This window comes from Pavona decussata, unplaced genomic scaffold (assembly GCF_977016875.1).
Source record: "Pavona decussata unplaced genomic scaffold, jaPavDecu1.1 SCAFFOLD_190, whole genome shotgun sequence".
Lineage (NCBI taxonomy): Eukaryota > Metazoa > Cnidaria > Anthozoa > Scleractinia > Agariciidae > Pavona > Pavona decussata.
Window position 1 is genome coordinate 1,038,576 of NW_028145599.1, and position 14,792 is coordinate 1,053,367.

Sequence of the window (14,792 nt, forward strand, 5' to 3'; positions counted from 1 at the left end):
ATTTATTGAGACACCGTATTTATTTGAATAACCACCCACCTTCGAATAAGCGCCCACCTTGAAGAAGCGCCCACCCTGAAAGCCCAAAAAGTTAATAAGCGCCCACCCCACCCTCTCCCAACAACAACAACAACAACAAAACTTTTCTGTAGTAGCCCAGCATGAAGTAAGAGGAGAGTCAGTTGTGTTCCAAATTGGTTTAGGATACGGTAGTCGATGAACTTTTATATTGTTTATGGCTTGTCTGTGTTAGCTTTTACACTTTGTTTTGTCTTGTTGAAGCAAAATAAACTTGTTATCCCTTGTTTTTTTATTCTCTAAAAATGTCCTCGCCTGCTGAAAATGTTGGGAAAATAATGAGCGCCCATCCTCATGGGCCCAAAATTAAATAAGCACCCAGGGCGGTTAATCAAATAAATACGGTAGCCAGGAGTTTACAGATTCAGCATACAATAGTTCTCAAACACCCTTTATGCAAGAACGTCAGGTGAACTGGGGAACATCATCATTGTTCCACGCCCCATAGTGACATCTCAGTTTTAGCACTTCATTTGCAGAGTTGTAAGTGATAGTGAAGGACTTGTGTCTGGCAATAATAATGTCTGCCTTTCCCTTTCCTGCGATTTCTCTCTTCAAACTGATCTCTTCATTGACCAAGCAAAATGGCGACATCTGCTGAAACTTTGGCTTGCTTGTAAACCTCTACAATGTGCTCTTTATTGGTGCATCCAGTGAGGGTCAATACACCAAAATTTAAAGTGCATGTCAACAGATGAACAATGTGTTTGAAAATAGGCTCCTGGAGTCGCGAATTGAACTTAATAATCCATGGAAACAATGTTTGGCTGTTAGAAATTGTTTGTGCATTAATGTTTTTTTTTCCAATAGCTTACTTCATTGCATGCCATGTGATGTAAGTCACACTTTTTAAATTTCATCTTTTCCCTTAAACTTGCCTCCGAGTGGGCCTTCATTGTTTGATCCTTGACTGCCGTCAGCTCCCTAAATAGGTATTGTAGAGCCAGGTTCTGTGGAACCTCGTCACCAGGATCACTAGAAAAATATCTCACTTCAAGTTTTCCGTAAAAATGATCTATTTCTCTCGATATTTTCTTGGCCGTCTCACTGTTTACAAATCTGGTGGCCATCTTGGTTTAGAGTTTCCAACCTTGTACTAGGACTATCCGTGTTCAAAATGGCGGGGTGCCCCAGAAAAGCCTCGATTTCGTGATGTTATCAAAATCGACCAAAAATCGCCAATGTGAACCCAGAAAAGTATTAAACTGGCTTTGGATGAGGACTGACTTCGCCATGTTTAATGTGAGGCCTTTAAGTCTGCAAATAGCTTGACAGTACTAGACACATTTGTCTCACAATCGTGGAACGTACTACCTTTAAGGTGTGTATCATCGATATATCCCACATTAATATAATATAATAATTTTCAAAACGTTTGCAACGTAAAGTTAAATATGCTGGTTTCATCAATTTTGTGAAGATCCTTGGAGCACTACTTAACGCATTAGGAAGACAAGTAAACTGAAACAACTGGTTCTTCCATATGAAGCAGAGATATTTCCTGTGATTTGTGTCTATAGACGCAGAATAATATGCATCCTTAAGATCGATGCTGGCCATGTAACAATTTGAACTCATTAAGGTAATGGCACTTTTAAGAGCGAGTGCACAGGAAATCGAGCAAAAGCGGCCACAGTCAAAAACCTAACCTATCAGTCTGTAGATAGATAATTAATGAGTTTACAAACCTGCTAGGGTTTATTTTTCGGAATACGGTCGATTTTCGGATTTTTTTTAGATTTACAATTTCATCCATTGGACGGCTAAAATTAGCCGCCTCACAAGGCAAAATTGACTGCCCAAAAAACTGCTTCGCATAACCAAAAAAGCGATTCTATCATTAATCTAACGCTCGATTTCTATAAAATGGACATCTAACTTCCTATTTACGACAGATTTCTGGTTCTGAAGTGTAAAGTCAACACTTATCAAGCGGATTCTAAATGGTCAGTTGACAAGAGTGCACGAATGCGAGAATTTATAGGCAAAACTCTAAAATCGAGCTCTTGATTACTGGGAATCCTCCAAATGCCCCCAAATTCTGGTTTTGAAGCCTTGATATATATTATTTTCATTAAAAGTTTGGATAAGTGTTTCATCGAGCACTTCAAAATGAGTCGACTGATTTGAAGAAAGTTTGTGCTAAAATTGACTGAAATTGACCCTAGGGTGTTTGTTTACATTGACCAGTCGCACTGATCACATTAAAATGAACCTTCCAAAATAACCCATTTTCTCATGCTATAATTCATTTGACAAGAAATTTAAATAACCATTGTTTAATAGAGTCGAATTGGAGTATGGTATCTTGACTATCTATATCTTGCAGCAGAAGAATAAAGCCGGTGGAGAGTGCAATCGGTTGTCCAAACTGGATCTGATATACACCTTTTCAGAAAATCCTTTGTCGGATTTGCCTAGAATTCTATCTAAATGTAACAAACGCTGCAGTCCTTCAACCAAATGCCTGGGTAAGTTGTTGAGCCGTCTGAGAGACTGTGACACGCTTAGACCCGGTGAACTGTTTGGTCTGGAGCTAACAAGAGTTCACGCACTCTGTAGAGACCCAAATGTTGACTTCGTGACAGATTTTGAAACACCCCACAGGAAATTTTTGCGGGAGTTTATTTTTTCCTTTTGTCGTGTGTTTTGCGGTAACTAATTTTTTATTAGGACAGTGTGGTTTTTCTGGTGGGAATTAATTTTTGCGATTTTCGGAAAGTCGCATTCAAATAGATTTGATAACATCTTCGGCTTTTAACAGGAGACCATTAAGCTCTTGTTTTTTGATGAGTATGTGCAATTGAAGTAAGGTTTTAAGACAATGCTATATGTACCATATGTAAAACACATTACTTAAATCATTGTCAATTCGTCACAGATGCTCTCCAAAACGGAGTTTTGTAATAATAATAATAATAATAATAATAATAATAATAACTTTTCTAATGCGCAACTTTCATGAAATGTTGAAATGCACATGACAAGGTTAAAAATGGAATAAAAAGGCTAAAAAGCTAAAATTACAATTAACAGTAACTTACAAAGATTTTAGAAAGCTAAAATTACAATTAAAAGTAGACTCACAATAGTAAAAACAACTATGATAAAAATGCATTACAGAAAAGGTGAGTGTTTAGTCAATTATTGGGTGGAATGCCCTGGAAAACCAGATGAGATCAATTTGCGACATTGACGCTCTTAAAAGGTCACTTAAGAGTACTTTTCAGCCACATGTATTGTAAATACGTAGAATTCTTACATTAGTTTTATTGTGATTAGTTTAGGAAGTTGAATTTTATTGATTGTACACTACCACATCACCTTTGCTGAACTTTTAGTCGTGTTTAAATAAATACTGTTATTGTTGTTATTATTAGTAGTACTAACTGTGGTGGCGCATCTTATGTCAATTGGTAGTGCATTCCAAAGTTTCAGTGCAGCACAGGTAAAAGAACAGTCACCAAGTGAAGCTTTTGATTTAAAAGTGAGTAAAAGTTTGTCGCTAGAATTCCTTAGATTATATATGGATGGGAGCCTGATCGCAATAAGAGACAATAAATAAGTAGGCGCTAAAAAATTAAGAATCTTAAGAGTAAGTAAAAGTATTTTAAACTCGATTCTCTGGCTAATCGGTAACCAGTGTAATTCATAAATAAGAGGCGTTACATGGCAAAATTTCTGTTCTTTAAAAATCACTCTGGCGCAACCACTCTGTACTTGTTGCAGTTTATTTAACAAGCAGTCTGGTAGTTCATATAAAAGACCATTGTAATAGTCAAGGCAACTTGCTTTGAATGCATGGACAAGAGTCTCAGTGACATGCTGTGAAAGATACTTTCTAATCCAACGGATATTATAGATATAGTAAAATGAAGAGGCGCAGATTTTTGTGATATGTGTTGCCATGGACAGTCTACCATCAAACCAAGATTTCTTGCAATTGGCACGGGATGAATATCTGAGTCACCCACACGTATACTGATATTGTCTAGCTTATCCAGCTGTTGTGATGTACCAATGAAGAGGAATTCAGTCTTCTCATCATTTAATTAAAGATCCAAGACCAGATGTCTCTGAAACAGTCTTCCATATTTTTCACCACAGCAAGTTGTTCAGCTCTGTCATTCGGACTAAATGAGATGTAAACGTTTGAGTCGTCAGCATAACAGTGAATCATGGGCAGATGATATTTAATGATCTCAAAAAGCTTACCCATGTACAACGTGAACAATAGCGAACCCAGGTAGGAAACTTGAGGCACGCCACATTCTAATTTAAAAGGTTTAGATAGTGACTCGTTAATCATTATCCGTTGAGTTCTTCCAGACAAATAGGATGCAAACCAGGAAAGAGCTTTTCCTGTATAACAAATGAGTACTCAAGTCGACATAACATGGTGTCATGATCAACTGTATCAAAGGCAGCACTCAAGTCAAGCAGAATTAGCAAAGTAACACGTTGGTCGTTCATGTTAAGGAGAATGTCATTCATAACTCTAACCAGTGCAGTTTCTGTGCTGTGGTTCTGTCGATAGGCTGATTGGAACACTGAGAACAGATTTTTACAATTTAAATAACTCTAACCAGTGCAGTTTCTGTGCTGTGGTTCTGTCGATAGGCTGATTGGAACACTGGGAACAGATTTTTACAATTTAAATAATGTTGTTGCTTGGCAACAACAGTTTCAACTAGCTTTGAGATAAATGCCAAATTACTCACTGGTCCTAAGTTCTTAAAGACGGGGTAATCCATCCTTTTTAAGCAGTGGCCGCACTAGAGCACACTTCCAGGTATGCAGAAAATACCGGTAACTAGAATCAAGCGAAAGATTAATTATTTTCGTGATCGGAGGCAGAAGCACATCGATGCACTCAGTAAGAAGCTTGGTTAGAATAGGATCAAGAGGACAAGACTTCTTAGACGAAGCTGTGACTAGATCAAACACCTCTGATTCGGACAACAGGTTAAATTCTGAAAAACAGGAAGCAGTCAAAGTACTGGTGGTGTTGATAGTAACAGGAAGGCAGGTCTGGTTCGTATTAACAGACTTGATATCAGCAATTTTCTGGTCGAAAAGAATTTTCCAAAATCATTAGCCAACTGATAATCATTAGTAGATAGTGGAAGGCCAGAATCTTTCGATAAATTTAGCAGGGACTTGCTTACTCTAAATAACCTCCTCTGGTCCGAGCTGTTCTTAATTATGAAGTTTGTATAGTAGTCACTACGAGCCTTGTTACTCAAAAATGTCACTCGATTTCTTAAAGTACAGTAAGACAGTGAATCGATGTGTGCTTTAAAAGCTCCCCATTTCCTTTAAGCTTTCTTCCTTTGTCGTTTAGCCAATATAATTTCGTCAAATTTATCAGGTTCCTTTTTACAAAAGAAACCCAATTTTCCTTCCTCTCTAGTGCGTTTCCACCTTGGCCACTGCTTCTTCCTGCTCTCCTGAATCTCTTTGGGTAAATCAGCATAAACTTTGACATCGACGTCGTCTTTCCATCTCCAGCACCCTATTAAAAACACGTTCAAGGTCGGGATACCTGAGAAAACGTGCAATAATCGCCTGAGGTACCCCAGGTTTCTTTTTGCCCATTCAATGAACCCTCTGAAACTCCATGTCGCGTGCGCCATCTAACTCCAGATTTCTTGCTAAGAAGCAGTGGACAACCTCGCTGGTGTTGTCATCTTCATTTGGGTAGCTTTCGGGGATTCCAAGAAAGCACAGGTTTTCTCTTCGATTGTAAACCTCTTGGTACATTATACACTGTGTTAACGCCTTAATCTACTAAAGATTGGTCTCGGTTTTGCCTTTCAGCTCGTTCACTTCAGAATTAATAAATTTCATTCTGTTGTCCATTTCGTTTACCGAGCTCTCCATTAAAGCAACTCTGTCATTTAAGGCGACTACATCTGACTGAATGCTCTTGATAGTGTTCTCAAGTCCCTTAATGTTTTCTAACACTCCCTCGACTTTCCTGTCCATTTCATCAAGCTTGCTAAGTACTTCATCCAGCTTTGACATTACTTTAGTTACATCTGAAGCCGTATTGCCACTGTTCTGTGTCTTCTCTTGGGGAAAAAGGCTTTCATTGTCTGGACTACTGCTCCCTCTCTTTGGGTCTCTTGCCGTAAGTGTGTCATTGGGTCTCTGGGCCTCTTAAGTCTTTGGGTCTCTGGATTTCAGGATGTTTGGATCCCTGGGCCTCTGGGTGACTCGATTTCGTCCTTGTTGTCTTTCCTATATGAGTCATAGTTTTTTTTGGCTGCTGAAAGGGATGACTATGGCTTCAAATTGTTCATTTATTTATTGATCACGTTGCGACTGAATACAACAATGAAGTAATTGCAATCGAGAGCCAGTATGTATTTAGGCCCTTAAACCAGCAGCATTATTATTTCCCATTAGTATTTTAATCCACACACTAACTTGCGTTCTTAGTTATATTGTTTCAAGTAGTTATATCACTGAACATAACAACATAATATAACATATTCTTTATTTAGACACAATAAGAAGTGGTAATTCAACTCACCATAAAAGGGAAAGAATGCAATAAAAAACATTTTGATAATTTCTTGATAACATAGCGTCGTTTTCCTTTTTTCCGTCTTGGCATTAAACAGGAACAATCATCTTGGATGTTTGTGGTTGAACATTATATGAATAAGTTGATCACTTTACGATGGAATGCAACTGTTCAAAAGAACTGCTGAATCGAAACATAAAAATTTCCTTATGGACCTCTGCCGATATAGCTGTGTTAGAACTTCAAAGCTCATTAAAATGATCTCGGAAAGCAAACATCCCGAAAAAATTGGTAATAATATAATAATTCAATAATTTAACTGGAACCACTGCAACAAGGCGCACACCGTCTAAACAAGAACAATGTGTGGTGCAAAAATTACTTTAAAGAGACCACCAATCTATCCAATTAGGTCATGTGACTTGGTACAGCAAACAATTTACTAAAATCTTTAAGCGAAAATGGGAACAGTTTACAGTAAGAGTGATTAACCTGAACTTGTATAAGGAAAGTCCTAATAGCGACAGAAAGGAAACTGTGCTTGGCAATTGTTGAATATTAAAATTATTTTGAAAATAAATGGCTTTTTCTTCTAGTATTCAGTCCCCTGATGAACATAATGTAAAGGTCAATTTCAAAACTGCCCATCCCCCCGCCGGGCAAACCCTTGGGGCATTTGACTTTTTTGACAAATTTTGGTCAAATTCCAGTTTAGATGGTCAAATGCTTCACCTGTTAGAGCTTCAAAGAGGGCCAACGCCAATGATTAGGGCAGAAACTTCGAACGAGCGTCCACGTTTATTCAACAGAGAATCAAAATGCAAAACTAACACACTCGCGAAGCGAACAGGTAACCAAGGTAACAATAGAGATATGCGAACTATGGTGTGAACTAAAGCGTGAACTATGCACAACAATAAAACTATGCGAGTAATGGCGTGACTTCTTCTTCCTCTCGCTTACAAATGAAGAAAAAAAGGAACAACAAAGCAAAGCGAAGCTGAACTACAGGAAAAATGACAGTCGTGCAATGGGTAAAATTCTCAGCGCACTGGCGAAGTAGCACAGCTTAAGGAGACAAACAAAAACGAAAGATAATTACGCAGTTCACAACTAAGTTACATAGTCACTAAGATAAGCAGGGCGGCGAGTTGAACGGCTGGACCTGCGTGGACCGGAACTAGCAGAGGAGGAGGTTTGTTCGGAGACTGGAACACTAAAATCGTCTGACAGGGGTGGAGTAAGAGAGTCTCTTCGATCTGCAAGAGGACCAGCTGTAGCGAAGTGGGGAGCGTTTCCCTCCGGAGCTGGAGAAAGCTCGGAATCTGAACAAGTGTCAGCTGCTCGAGGGTCTGGAGGTGTAGCGAGCTCGACAGTAACCACAGGGACAAACGGGCTAGGAGGGGGCGGAGGTACAGGAACAGGATTGGTTTCCTCATTAAAGCATTCATCACTACGAGGTTCCACGGCGACATCTTCGTAATAGGAATCGGCGTTGTAACAACGGGAGAGGTTGAACGAGGGGTCAACGTGCTCAGGAACGCGATAACACTCAGACCATTTGATGCGATAAGAGGTAGAACGCAACTGAGAACCGGTAAACTTCCGCACATTACACCACAGGCCCTCAACAGAAACCACGAGATATCGATCACTAGCACGATTCTTGGAGCCGTCAGAGGTAATGTAAACGAGATCGCCTACTTCAACAGACGGTGAAGTGGGAGGACTGCGCCCAGGAGCCTTGGATCTCTCGCTAACTGGGTGGTTTCTGAGGCGTGAGGAGTGCTGCTCTCTGAGAAGCTGGAGATCCGTTACAGGAATCTGCCAGTTAGTGAACTGGTCGCGCTGAAGCCACATCTCTCGGGCAGACAATCCTCTGTTGCGGATACGGGTATTGAGATTAGCGGTCGCCACAGCCAAGGAAAGGGGGGAGATTGGGCCACCCCCTGGACAAATACGTAGAAGTTCGTCCCCAAGTTCGGCAATGCACTTTTCAGCCACAGGGTTCTTATTAGGGTTCTTGATACGCCCGACCTCCAACGCAAGACCATATTGCCGAAGAGTTTCATCGCTTGACAATGCGGAAAAGCCAGGAGCGGGATCTACTCTTACGACGGAAGGGGGACCAGCCAGGGGACGCAGCTCAAGGCATAAGCGGAGAAGACCGTTACGAATTGATTCGTGCCGTTCATCATCCAATAAACAGGTGGCTGTGAAGGAGGTTGTAGTCTCGCGGACGACAAGTATCAACTGACGGTAGCCCTTTATGATGTCCGCGGCGAAGGATATACCAACACCGTCAGGAGGATCAGAGGTAGACTGCTCAACGAGGCTGGAGGGAACCTTTTTCAGGGAAGAGCACAGGTGGCAACACTGGGAGCACCGGTCCAGGGCTTTGTCAAGGTCCAACGCGAAGAAGTATCGCTGAGTAACCAGCTTCATCTGGTGGCGCGAAGGATGGTCCAGTTTCACATGTAAGGCGGTGAGAAAGCCATCTATGACAGAGCGAGGGATGACTATACACTCTCTTGGCAGAGAAAAAGGGTCATCTCGTCTAACAACAAGGAGACCGTCACGAGAAATGGAGACTGAGTTCAGGTAACGCTTGACGTCCTTGATGTTTGTCAATTTCTTTGAGGGACGAGTACCTTGCTTAAGATGAGAGTGAACTCGTCTGAGATCCGGACACTCTAATTGAGTTTGAAGCCAGGGGGCACGACTTGTAAAGGGCAGAGAGGCCTGTCCGGACAGTACGTCTTGAACAGAAATAGGGCGAACAGCCAAGTCCTCAGCTTCTGACACGAATGAACAAACCTGGCAACGGGGGACATCACAGGCAGGGGCGTTTCGACTGGCGAAATCGGAAGGGAGGTTCGCAGAGCCAGCTAAGTGGAGCAGTGAGACTTGGTAACGACTAAATGCTGATAAGAAAGACGTCACAGGAGGGCTGGAAGAAAACTGACCCCAGCATAACTTTTCGAAGGCTTGTACACAAGGCTTGCTGTCAGTTAGGACATAAGACTTCGGCTTGGCCTGGATTATGTAAGGAGCGAAATGCTTGACAGCAGCAGCAATAGACAGAGCCTCTATTTCACAGGGCAACCAGGGGGCTTGATGTTTTTTGAACTTAGCACTGAAGAGGAGCGAGGTACTTAGCGCAGCCACTCAAGACTCGTCCAAGCATTTTATAGGAACCAACAAAGGAGCGGAGACCGCGAACATTCTTGGGAGGCTCACACGACGCTAGAGCAGCTACACAATGAGGTGAAGCACGGATAGAGCCTTGGCACCATATCCAACCAAGAATGGTGGTGGAGGCAGGACAAACGACGGTCTTTTCGGGGGAAAGGCGCAGATTACAGCGGTCTAAAGCGGAAAGGACCTTCCGCCAGTTCATGAGGAGCTCTTGAGGAGTATCCCCGCCGCAGTAAAGGTCGTCGGCTATCTTAGCAACGCACCCTTCTTGTAGGAGGTCGCCAAGGACACGGCACATCAACTCTTCTAAGGCTGTCTCGGAACCAGGGATACCCATGGCACAACGTGTGTAGACGCGGACCCCTTTAAAAGGGGTAACTACGCCGCAATACTTCATTGAATCCTTTGAAAGAGGAATTTGATAAAAAGCCTTGGATAGATCGGAGACCACGATGTACTTCCAGCGGGCAATCTTTAGAAGGGTGGAATCTACGTCCAGCATTAGTGAAGGTTGAGGTTTGCTGTAACGGCCTACATCGGTAAAGGCTGTGACCAGGCGAAAGCCACCATTTTTCTTTTTCACCAGGAAAGAAGGGTTGAGGTACTCGACAACAACCTTCAGGTCTTCGGGGCGGCGGAAGACACCTTGAGCCTCTAGTTCATCGAACTTGCTCTGGAGCAGATCAAGTTGATCTCGTGAGTACAGTGGAACGCGGCCTTTGCGCTGGGGAGGCTCTACAGGACCCATGTTCACAATTCCTTCGATGGGACCAGCTGTTCCGTTATAACCAGGGATGCGAGGATCAAAGACAATTTGAAATTCCTTCAGAAGAGAGTTGAAAGAAGCTTTCTGAGAGGAGGACAATAAACCATCAGGATCTACTGACACTGACTCGGCAGGCGTAAGGAGAGGTGCCGTTAGCATACTCGGTGCCGGGTAAGTTTCGACCGGATAAGGATCTGAAGCAGGATCAGGAACGGTTAGGCGCGCTTGGCAGAAATGATCGTTCTTACGAATCAGTAAGGGCTCATCAGTGTCATTGAGAAGTCTCAGTTTACCCCCGACAGCTTGGACGATGACGGGTTGTGGCCATGCGTGTGTAGGTTTACGGTGATTAGATGAGACTGAGTCAGTACGAGGCTCGATGGCGAGTGGAGAATTTTTAAGAAACTCAGAAGTGGCGTCGACTTCAAGAAACTCATCAGGCCAGACAGTAGTGTCGGCGCAAGGAGCACGTAGGAGGTGACAGGCTCTAACAGCATGATGGGCTTGAGAGATCTGAGAAGAATCATAAGATGCTACATCACACCCAGCAATAATGATCTCATGTTTGGCAGGGCGAACAGCTATGTCATTTGAAGTCATGAAGGGAGTCCCAGTTAGTATATCCACGTCTAAGTCCTCTACAACGAGGGCCTCCAGCATAAGGGATCTGCCACGGCGAACCAGCTGGAGACGGGTCTCACCAACCACGGACAACGGAGTACGACCATCAGCTTGTAGGGCGGTCTGGGTGCTTTTAGTGACCTTTGCACCGATGTGTTTTGCTAGAGAAGCCCTCATCATGTTCGTTTCAGCGCCAGTATCAATAGTTAAACGTAAAGGATGGTGACGAAAAAAGGCGTGAAGAAACGGAGACTGGGATATATTAACACGTCGAGAAACAGTTGACTCCATTGTAGGAAGGACACCAGGGCCACAATTCTGCATCACGGGTGTGTCTAGGGGAACTGGAGACTCCACTGGGTCGGAATTCTGATAACAATCACAACTGTTCATATCGACGTCAAGGCTAGCCACTTGCCGAATTCTAGACATGAAAAGGCGGTCAGACTCAGGCAAGAACTTGCAATTACTCAAGAAGTGAGAGTGATAATCGGGGCGTCCAGCCTGTTGGCACAGAGGGCACACCTTCAATGGTCGCGGTTTGGGAGGGCCTCTGCGACGGGTAAAAGCAAACGATGCGCGATGTTCCGTTTGAGAAGTAGAGCGGAGGATTTTAGATTCATCGCTGGTGTGAAGCTCGTCGAGAAGTGAATCAAGTGCTTGGGAAATTTCCGGTTTCACGGAAGTGAGAGTTCTGCAACGTAACTCAGTACCATAGCGCTGTTTGACGAGCCGAGGTAGGTTTGGATGTAGCAAACGAAGCCAAGTTAACACGATAAAATTTTCTAGAGAAGGCGAAAGTTCCTCGTCGGCCACAGGAGCCTCACCGTGATGAGTAATACCGCTAGAAGTTGTGAGAAGATTATCCTCAACGAAGGCCATCAAGCTTTGGAACAAATCCTCTGGACGTTGCTCAGGTTTCAGAGAAATATACGCGAGATCTAAGAACCGTGAACCAGTGGACTGAAGGCCATAATGCTGTCGGAGCGCTTAACGATGGAATTCCTAGAAATAATTGGAGAATAGTTCGCTATTTGGCCAAGCATCATTTCCAGATGTGTCACCTTCTGAGCTGCAGTTCTTCTTCGGGCCGCAGGAACCAAGTTAGCTTAGCTTGTTAGCTTGACAGACGTTTTGACATGAAAGTCAAATGCCCCACCGGGCGGGCCTTGTTTTGGGTCAAATTCCTGACTGTACAGAGCTTAACACAAGTCAAATGCCCGGGGTGGGGGGTGGGATGGGCAGTTTTGGAATTGACTGTTACATGATTTGTCTGTTTAAACTTTTCTTTTGAAATATTTCAACATTTTCAAGCACAGAAACGACGAGCATAATGACCTTAAATTTTGAAACTAAGAGCAGTTTTTTAAGGAAGCAAGAAAAGCGTTCCCATTTTACATAAGATATAAGACACTTTTGATCCTTGAGAGGACACGTGATCTAATTTGCATATTTTAGACATGCCAAAACGACAACAATTCATAATCTGTTGGACTAAAAAAGTTTTATGCTGCTACAACTAAAGAAACAAAAGATACACCAACCCCACACTTTTTCAATGAATAATCTTAGGCCCATGCCTTAATTTTCTCCAGTGGAATACAAAGGTAAATCAATAATGATTTCCTATGGATTCATGGGCGCGATCCATTGAGCCAGAATTTCCGATAAGAATTTTCGAAAAATTTTTTGTCAAATGGAACGGTAATTTCCACTTGACTAAAGCGGTCTCCCTAAGTATGAGATAGCAGAGATTTATTTGTATTGGCGGGAATTCATCGATGTCAAAATTGAAAGGAAATGTATGCATTCAAAAGCAAATTACTCAATACTCCAATCAACTTACCAATGGGATCATTTGGAGGTGCAATGTTTCCATCTTCGTTAAAACACAAATGTCTCAAGAAGAATGGTAAGTCGTCTGAAGTTAAAAAGTAAACGCTGCACTGATAAACTTCACCGTCGGCCATGGATTTCGCTCAACAATCAATCTGACCGCTGGAGAAACACCAGGAGGGGCATGAACCAAATGGTACAGAAAATTTCCGGAATTTCCAAATTTTCAGAAAAAAGGACAACCTCAAGAGGTTGTCTGGAATTTTCGAAACAAATTTTTCGAAATATCCCGTTCCATTTGATTCTGTACCAGAATTTCCGGAAATTTTGGCTTAATGGATTGTGCCCCAGATTGTTAGAATCGCAGAATCTTTTGTAACTGTTCTTGTCTGGGTGATTGACTTCTGCTGCTCCTCGTTGCATGTCTGTCAGACGGGCATCGAGGAGTTGGAACGCCTCTCTGTATTGATTAATGCTGATCCTGAACACAGCAAGTTTCTCCGCTTCCACTGTCATTGGGATAGCCTTGTAGAAGAACACTGTTTTGTCTGCCTTAACTAGCTTTACAAGGCCCATATCCTGCAACGACCTCATCTGTACTGTTCTTGTTCTTGTAAAATGGAAATTCTAAATTCACAAATATTACCTGGCGGATTATTGCTCTTTGCTTCTCAAAATGTAAGGAAACTGCAATAGCTACGTTTAACACATGGCCGTTAATTTGCTGCGGCACCACACCCGTTGCCTTCATCAACGCCTGATCAATGAGGGTGAAAAGCACATGAATCACTGCGGCGATACACACAATGTTTTTTTTGCGTCTTTCGTGTTTCCACTGGGAGCTCCTTTTCCATTTCGGTTGTTACTCTCACCCATGTGTTTAACATAGATGTCTAGTGCCTCTGCCGAAAGTTTATATTTAATTTTGTCTGCTCTCCGGTGTATTGCAAATATTTGCTCATAAATGCGGTCAAATTAAGAGAGGTTCGAAGCCTTTAGCTCAGCGCTGCTGTCCCTGCGCCTTTCGAGAGAAGTGGGCTCTGTCGGTGGAATGGAGATAAGAAATCTGTCCAGCAATCCGTTGTTGTTTGCGACCAGTCAAGGCATGATGCTCTTGAGGAAAGCATCGGGTTGGGTAAAACAAGAAAAAGTTAGGGCTGCGGAAGACACACCAATTCTTTTGTTGGAATTGCCTTTGGTTTCATACCATTGCGAACCGTCACTGCCTTGCTCCCTGTTTTGTGTTACAGCCAAATGGTTGGTTATGTTCCGGTCAGTATAAAATGCAGACTGCAGACTGCAGACCGCAGACTGCAGACTGCAGACTGGATATAAAATGCAGACTGATATCAAAACCGTCTCTTCGTCAAATACAGGATGCATTTTCAATTTTTAACTTACCCTAGTGTCGCGCAATCACATTTCCGAGATCATCTCCCATGAAATTGACCTTCTTTTTGACCCATTTCTCAACAGTTTGTTTTCTTTATCTCGATTTGGTAGCTTTCATTTCCTGAAGCCCTTTCGTCACAAAGATTTGAGCTTAATCGCTTTGCATTAGTTCATAAACAATCTCGCCCATGACTGTGCTTATGTGATTATAATGAGGGAAACAGACTTGATTTCCGAGGGGGGCAAGCAATTTAAAATCGAGAGATTTGAATATACGAACCAAGTTTGTCAAAGACATTGAATATCTTCAGTATTCTAGCAAAAAGCTCTTGAATACATGTTGATTTGACTCTTCCAATTTTCTAATTG

At 42.4% G+C, this 14,792-nt stretch overlaps 1 pseudogene; it reads right to left on the bottom strand.

Annotated features, from left to right (window-relative positions):
* Positions 1-7,723: 7,723 nt before the first annotated feature.
* Positions 7,724-13,625, bottom strand: LOC146462239 (uncharacterized; annotated as a pseudogene).
* Between the last annotated feature and the right edge of the window lie 1,167 nt (positions 13,626-14,792).